At 28.7% G+C, this 8,561-nt stretch overlaps 1 long non-coding RNA gene across 3 annotated transcripts; it reads right to left on the bottom strand.

Moving 5' to 3' along the window:
* Nucleotides 1–1,888: 1,888 nt before the first annotated feature.
* On the bottom strand, nucleotides 1,889–6,280 carry LOC112715271 (uncharacterized). Of its 3 annotated transcripts, none has more exons than XR_011866485.1 (3): nucleotides 5,944–6,273; nucleotides 5,673–5,829; nucleotides 1,889–2,319 (listed from the first exon to the last, which is right to left on the bottom strand). It is a non-coding gene; the product is annotated as an uncharacterized lncRNA (long non-coding RNA). The 3 variants fall into 3 exon arrangements; XR_011866486.1 differs by lacking the exon at nucleotides 1,889–2,319 and adding an exon at nucleotides 5,067–5,511; XR_003159598.3 differs by lacking the exon at nucleotides 1,889–2,319 and having other exon boundaries at nucleotides 5,553–5,829; nucleotides 5,944–6,280.
* Nucleotides 6,281–8,561: the final 2,281 nt, after the last annotated feature.

The following is an 8,561-nucleotide window of genomic DNA, read 5'->3' as shown; positions in this document are numbered from 1 at the left end:
AAGAAAAAGAAAATCAAAAAATACGGCCACTAAAGAAGAGAGATTCGAAACCAGAATCTACAGGTCAACCTATCTACTCGCAAAACAAAACATGCAAACATAAAGCATGACATGGAAAAAGCAAAACTAACCTTTATCTGAAAATGGAGGTTGGAGAAGAACAGAAGTCTTCGAACACAAAGATGCAGTATGAACAAGATAAGGAGAAAGTTTGAAAGATTGCAGAAACGGAAAATGGAAAGAGAGGGAAAATATTTATAAGAAGGGCTAAGGGGTATAATGGTAAAAAGCGAGGCAGTCATTAATGAGACTGCACCGTTACCAAAGCCCTCAATCCCTAAATGATCCCTCAACGGACACGACGCTTGAATTGACGTAACTGTCAGAAACTAAAGGTCGCGAAAATCACGTCGGTTTCCAAGATCCGTACTCTTTCAAACAAGTCGACTGCGAGCCCGAGTTGAATACTTGAACCCAAACTTTAAAGAAAATTTGGGCTCAAGTAGGGGCACTGTTCATACCCTGGCCCAATATAAAGGCCCAGGTCCAACTAAAAGGCCTAATCTAAAGGATTAGAGCCTAGCTAAGTACCGGCCTTCACATAAGAAGTCGGTATCAACCACGACTTGGTCAGAAGAGGTCGGATGCGAGATTAGCTGGCAGATAAACACTCATTCAAATGAGTAACCGCCCCTAAAATCTCTCTAACCGTCTCATAAAGCCATATCTTAACCTCCCCAAGATAATAGGGACGGTTACCACCCTAAAGATATGGCACTACACCAACGGTGGTTATTGGCTCGCCTCTATAAATACCCTGACACCCCTTCAGGTATCTCTAAGTCCAATACTCTCTAAGACCTACTTACACTCTTGCTAACTTAGGCATCGGAGTGTCTTTGCAGGTACCACCCCCCATTCACACGCGAGCACAAGTCGGACGGAGCCTCCCGAGTTGCGGACCTTTCCGGAGTTCTCCTCCATCATACACTTGGGCCGCCAAACGCCATCCTTATTATTAATCTCCGGTTACCTACCGTAACAAGAGTCTTTCTATTTGAAAAGAAAAATACATGTTTTAGTGGCAAAAGCTAGTGCACTCCAGGTAAAGTAGAGAGTGCAACGCTCTTTAAAAATTAATCTATTATTAAAGGTTATCAGGTAAATTAAATTTATTTATTATTGTTATTTTTTTCTGTTATGGGCTGAATAAACAAATTGATACTGACAAAAAAATTTAATTTTCTCGTTTAACACAAGACTACTTTTACACCACAAAAGTACTCAGGAAAACTTAATCGAATTCTTCCATTACTCTGTTATTGTCGATGCATGCGAGTCTTCAAACATCTTTACTATTTTGTTTGCTGCGGTGCTTTCATTATCGTTTTGGCTAGTCACAGAACCCACTCCCTTCCACCTCTGCCATGAATGACCTTTAAAACCCGAAAAATCGCTACTATAAAAGAGGAAGAAGCATGTTTGTCGCCGCTGCTGGTTGGCTAACTCCAAATACAAAATCGATGATTCTGTAGGAAAACTCCGGTTTCTTTGAAGGTGCCATAATTATCGGATGAAAACGCAATCATATTATCCTTGACGTGTAAATAATAGAATGAAAAATTAAAATACAACTATATTTAAACAATTATTTGTATTAGTATAAAATATTACAGATATAAAACTAAGAGAAATTTTTATTTGTATAAGAACGAGCCTAATAAATAATTATTCTATTTAATATATAATTAAGAGTATTTTTTTCTTTGCAAACAAGTTATAATTCAAATAACATAGTCTTTTTATGGCAAAAGCTAGTGCACTCCAGGTAAAGTAGAGAGTGCAGCGCTCTTTAAAAATTAACCTATTATTAAAGGTTATCAGGTAAATTAAATTTATTTATTATTGTTATTTTTTTTCTGTTATGGGCTGAATAAACAAATTGATACTGACAACAAAATTTAATTTTCTCGTTTAACACAAGACTACTTTTACACCACAAAAGTACTCAGGAAAACTTAATCGAATTCTTCCATTATTCTGTTATTGTCTATGCATGCGAGTCTTCAAACATCTTTACTATTTTGTTTGCTGCGGTGCTTCCATTATCGTTTTGGCTAGTCACAGAACCCACTCCCTTCCACCTCTGCCATGAATAACCTTCAAAACCCGAAAAATTGCTACCATAGAAGAAGAAGAAGCATGTTTGTCGCCGCTGCTGGTTGGCTAACTCCAAATACAAAATCGATGATTTTGTAGGAAAACTCCGGTTTCCATGAAGGTGCCATAATTCTCGGATGAAGACGCAGTCATATTATCCTTGACGTGTAAGTAATAGAATGAAAAATTAAAATACAATTATATTTAAACAATTATTTGTATTAGTATAAAATATTACAGATATAAAACTAAGAGAAATTTTTATTTGTATAAGAACGAGCCTAATAAATAATTATTCTATTTAATATATAATTAAAAGTATTTTTTTCTTTGCAAACCAGTTATAATTCAAATAACATAGTCTTTTTATACTCACCTAAAAGATTACGGATCGAGTCTTCCTATTTTTAGTAAAAAAAATGAGTACTTCTTTCTTTTATTAATTTATATAATATTTATTAAATAGTCGCAGTTACGTAAAAAAATTTTTGTCATAGTATTTGAACAAAAAAATGTTATTTTAAGAAAAATTAATAATATATTTTTAATAATATTTTTAATACAAAATAATAAATTTTAAATATTCTTTTAAATAATATATATTAACTAAAATAATATAATTATTTCAAATAATATATTTTAAATATAGTAAAGTAACATATTTCAATAAAAAAATTGTTAATAAAAAAATTATATAAATATTTTTTTATATGAATTTTTGTTTCGCACAAATAAAATTATTATATATTTATATTGTTTGCTTCTTACGTTGTATATATATATTTTAAATTAAATTTATATAATACAAAATTTTTTATCATTCACTTCATATTTAATGTTGTAATTTTGTTTCACATAAAATAAAATTATATATATGTATTAATTAAATTTATATAACACAATTTTTTATTATTGTGTTTATATTTAATATTATAATTTTGTTTTACATAAAACAAAATTTATTTAAATTTTAATATTATATACATAATATATATTTAATATTATTTTTTTAAGATTCTAATATATTTTTTTATGAATTTAGTACATAGATTTTTAATTTATTTTTTATGTATTATTTATTTTAATTCTATAGTCCAGTAATTTTGTTTTTGTTGTATAAACATGTTATTTTTAATATTTATATACTTATTTTTTTTGTTTTGGACTTCAGCCCATTATCTAAAACTTATAAAAAAAATTAAAATTTATAAAAAAAAAAAGATTAACCTGATTAACAAGTTACTTTTTTAAATTTAGACCATTCAAATAAAATATAATAAATAAAAAATTCAGATTTAACGAATTAACAAGGTATGCAGCACTCCATACTTAGCAAAGAGCGTTTAAGGATAAACCTGTTTTAGTATGAAAAATTGAGTAAAAACCAATGAAAGAAAAGACATTACATAAGAAAAAAAAAGTCAAATAATTTCTGTTTACATTCGAGGCTTTATTATTGATTTGATTTTGTTTGGTTTTGACTATTCTGATTTGTCTTGGTTTCTGAAACTCATAATTATAGTTTGAATTGGTGTTTGTAATCTTGTTGATCGTTATAATGAAATTGCACTATAATTATAGTAAAAGCTAGACATAGATCTCACTACATTTCGAAATTGAATTAAGATTTATGTTGGTTTCTCTTTCTTTCATTCTTTATTTTTTAAACTTCTGTAGTAGCAAAAGACAAATAAAACTTTTTTCTGTTTGATAAACTTTCTAAAACTAAGAGTGTCTTAATTCAAAAATTACCTTCCTTTAGATGTAGTAGAGCAAAAATCTTTACCCTAAACCTAGAATTCTTAAATGAATGTGATTTATAACAATCAAGGTTCTGAGAATCAAATTGGTCATCAAACCATTTTAATTATTAGTTTATTGGTTTATTAATTTAACTAGTTCAACCGTAATTCAACCGAAAAAATCATTTTGTAATTATATCTTTGAAGTTTCAAATAACAAAAGCAACAATCCTTCAAGAAATGAACACTTTTCTCTTCAAACTCTCTACAATTTCAGTAAAATAAAGTAATGAACTAGTTTTCATGTATTTGAATTGGTGTTTGTAATCTTGTTGATCGTTATAATGAAATTGCACCATAATTGTAGTAAAAACTAGATATAGATTTCACTACACTTCAAAATTGAACTAAGATATATGTTGGTGTCACTTTCTTTCGTTCTTTATTTTTAAACTTCTGTAGTAGCAAAAGACAAATAAAACTTTTTTCTGTTTGATAAAAAACTTTCTAAAACTAAAAGAGTGTCTTAATTCAAAAATAACCTTCCTTTAGACGTAGTAGAGCAAAAATCTTTACCCTAAACCTAGAGCCCATGCCAATTTAGTAATTATGACTCGAATTCTTAAATGAAGGTGATTTATAACAATCAAGGTTCTGAGAACCGAATTAGTCACCAAACCGCTTTAATCATTTGTTCATTAGCTTACTAGTTTAACCGGTTCAACCGTAATTCAACCGAAAAAATCGTTTTATAATTATTTCTCTTCAAACTCTACAATTTCAGTAAAATAAAGTAATAAACTACTTTTCATGTATTTGCGTACAGGTTTAGTCCAAAGCTTTAAAAAATGTTTTTAACTAGCTTCTTAGTACAATCAGTTTTTAACATGTAAAATTAGAAATACAAAAGTTGTAAAATCCTTAACCTTATATTTTAATTAAGACTAAGATTAAGTAGCCCAGCTAGGCAGCTAGTATACAAAATATACTGAGTTTCAAGTCCAAATCTAATTGACTAACAACTGTTGCATTATACATGTTTGCGAAGTACTCCAAAAGTGTATGAAATATTGAAATGCACCATTCAATGCAACAAAAACCTATGCAGGATGCAATGTACAACAAAAGTATAGTTCAGGACTTGTATATGAGAAAATAAGATAGTAAATCAAAAATAAAATTTTTTCACCATATCACCATATTTAAAAACTCATACATCCACCGTAAACTAAGACAAATAAATTAATTTCAGAATTAAGCCAGTCATAATGTAGCATAATTTGTGAAGCTTAATGACACACAAAAGTCAGTCTTAAGACCCAAATAAAAGGGTGCTTATAGAACATAATTCATATTTTCTAGCACTAGTATATCCTGATTCCTAATAATTCGAAGTCTAGATTTATTAATGCTATTGTGCTAGAATAAAAGCTCTAATTTCCGCAACCCAGGCAGAAGCAGTATATTTCCAGCATTCAAGGACAGCAAGGTTGGGAACGTTTTGAACAAAATATTGGAGTTCAATTAATTATTAAGACAGTCACAATTTATGCACAATTAAATCACAAAATAGTAAAACACAAACCAGCACATCAGCAGCAGCACATCACTACCAAAAAAGATCACAAAACACAAAACAACAGCAGAACAGAGGAGCTAATCAATAATCATTAATCAGATAATCATTCAATAAAAACATAAACATTCAATAATCGTTCAATGATTTCTGAAAAGAGCATAAAAAAGAAACAAGAACAAGTGAGCACTGACTGCGGCGGACGAAGACTCAAAGAGACAACCCTGACTGCGGCGGACGGTGGCAAACACGGCTGCTCCTTGCGACGGTGGTGGAGGCTAGGGTTTTTCTCTTGGTTGAACTTCTGATCTCTGAACTCGAAGGAAGGAGATTGGAATGGAGAAGGGTTTTCTTCAATAAAATCACAAAACATTCAATAATCAATTAATCATCCTGTGATTTGATTTCTGAACAAAGACATTAAAAAAATGAAGAACAAGTGAGCAGTGAGCAGTGAGCACTGACCTTCGGTCTGAGACGGCGAGAACCGCGGCGAGCAGAGTCAGCAGACGAAGACGACGGCAAGAAGACGAAGACAACGGACGCTCGAGGAAGAAGCTGCGCGACTGCGACCGGTGAATCTGAGAGCGGACAGCGGTTGGAGACTTGGAGAACGCCGAAGGACGAAGAGAGAAGCCTTGGACAACGACGGACGACGGCAGTGGCTCACTCCGTTCGGCGGCAGTGGAGGCTACCTAGGGTTTTCACTTTTTCTTTCTTTGAGTTGACCTTTCTGATTACTTGATTAGTGAAGAACATAGGAAGGAACGAAGGAGGGATAGTGGGAGGCACAACACTGAGCACGCGTTCTTTTTTTTCTAAGAATTTAACTGAAACGGCGTCGTTCCATCCAAACCGGCTGATTTCCAATCCAATCCAACCGACCGATTTAGCGATTTGTATCCAGTTTTAAAATGAACGGTTTTGAATTTTGAGAATTATTTGTATTTTCACGGTCGGACCGGTCCAATCGACCAGTTGAACTTTCAAAACCATGATAACAATTGAACATCTTTTAATTACGCTTAAAGAAATCAAGATTTCATGAAACATTGGAAGAGTAAATTAAATATGTAAAAGATAAAATTATATTAAGATTTAAATCATAAAATTGTTAAATTTAGTAAAAAATTTGTAAAATTAATCAATTCATTTAAAATCACTATTAAAAAAATTTAAGAATTAAATTAAAAGTATAACTATTATATCTCTATTTTTTTTATTATTGGCGTTTATTTCACAACTAAAGCAAGAGGTTAAGATTGATTTATAAGTACTTATATAAACCCACACTTATTTTGCCACATTTCTCATGAGATTTTCAACTTTTTGGCACAAAAACTTATCAACTCCCAAAAATTTCAGCCTCTATGAGATATCATCTATGTTGTAATTTTTTTTTTATTAGGTGATCTTTGTAATTAGAAATACTAATTTATTTTTATAATATTTAAATAAATAAAAAATTAATTATATATGTTTTTTTAAACATAAAAACAAATAAAAAAATTTTAAATTTTTATTTCTAATTTAGAAAAATAATTAAAAAATAAATTAGAATTTCTAATATTTTTAATTTATTTCTTTTTTTAACTATTTTAAAAGCAAGAGATATATTAATTTGGAGAATAAAGTGACAAATAAATCTTTGAAAATTTATATTTTAGATAAATTAGTTTTTAAAAAAATACCAATAAATCTTTTTAAAATAGTAGATATAAACACACTACCTTTGATGGTGATCTTGAGTTGGCCCTTATGAAAGGCTCTTTGATAATGTATCAATTAGTGGGAAAAAAATAATAATGTCGGCTTTAAAGTTACAAAAAGATATTCAACAAATTTTCACTTCCTAATTGATGAACACTTTACTTTTTTATCTTTCTTATTGTAGAATTATATAATGTTATCTCTATAGTAGAGTATTGGCAGTCCTCCATTTCTTTTATTTGTTCCATATATGGACACCTATATATTTCTTTCTTTTTATGAATGGAATTATCTGACTTTGAAAAAAAATACATTACCTTTTAATTAGTCTATATGATTAGAATAAAAGATCTTAATTTAAACTAACTTGTTAGAGAATTTTATTAGTATTTTTTGTTTAAAAACTAATTTATTCAAGATGTAAATTTTTATGTACTTTACTCTAATTTGGATGAACATTCTGATTTCAAGACACTAATATTTGAATTAGAAAAAAAATCTGTTGTTCTAAGACAATACATAATATTATAATTTCTAAATGGAATTTATATACATTTGGTTCTTTCTAACGAGGATTCTTATTACTTTTAATATAAAGCCTTGTTCTAAGACGAAAGCTTCCATCTCTTGCAGTATCTAAAAACTCGTCCAAGCCAAATTCATTATCTGAAATTTGCTCTTTTTTCGTTCTATTTATTACTCTTAAACATAAAAAATATTAAACATAAAGAATAGTAGATGATAAAAAAATTAATATAAACAAAGAAAAATAAAAATTACAAAAAATAATAATATATATGAAAAATCAGAAGTGAAATAATATAAAAATTATTTATGATATAAATAAAATAAATACAATAAAAGATAAAAAATACGAAAGAGAGTACTATAAATTTTATAATGTCAAACAAAAAAATATTATTTTTTACCAAAGATAAGAGACTCGAACCCATAACCTCTTAATTGAGTATGGAGAGACTATGCCATTTGAGCTATTACTCATTGGCAAAAAATATTATTTTTTAGTACTATCAATACTCTGTAATTTAATATTATTTTAAACTATAAATTTTTATTATTTGTAATTTTATTGTTATTTATAATTAATTTTTTATTTATTTTATACTTTTTGATAGGATCATAATTCATATTATGCAAAATTTTGATAATAAACGTATTATATAATAATAATTACAATTACAAATTTTACAAACTCAAATAAAAATTAATTTTTTTTTATATAAAACAAAAATAGAATACATCAAAGAATAGAAAAAAAAATTCATATAGATAGGAAAGAATAAAAATTCCATAAAACCAACCACATATATCATATGAAAAAAATATAAAAATTAAAATATGAAAGAGAGTAC

Source organism: Arachis hypogaea, chromosome 10 (genome assembly GCF_003086295.3).
Source record: "Arachis hypogaea cultivar Tifrunner chromosome 10, arahy.Tifrunner.gnm2.J5K5, whole genome shotgun sequence".
NCBI classification, from domain to species: Eukaryota; Viridiplantae; Streptophyta; class Magnoliopsida; order Fabales; family Fabaceae; genus Arachis; species Arachis hypogaea.
Note: the sequence above shows the minus strand (reverse complement) of the source record. Positions and strands in the feature narration are given on the sequence as shown.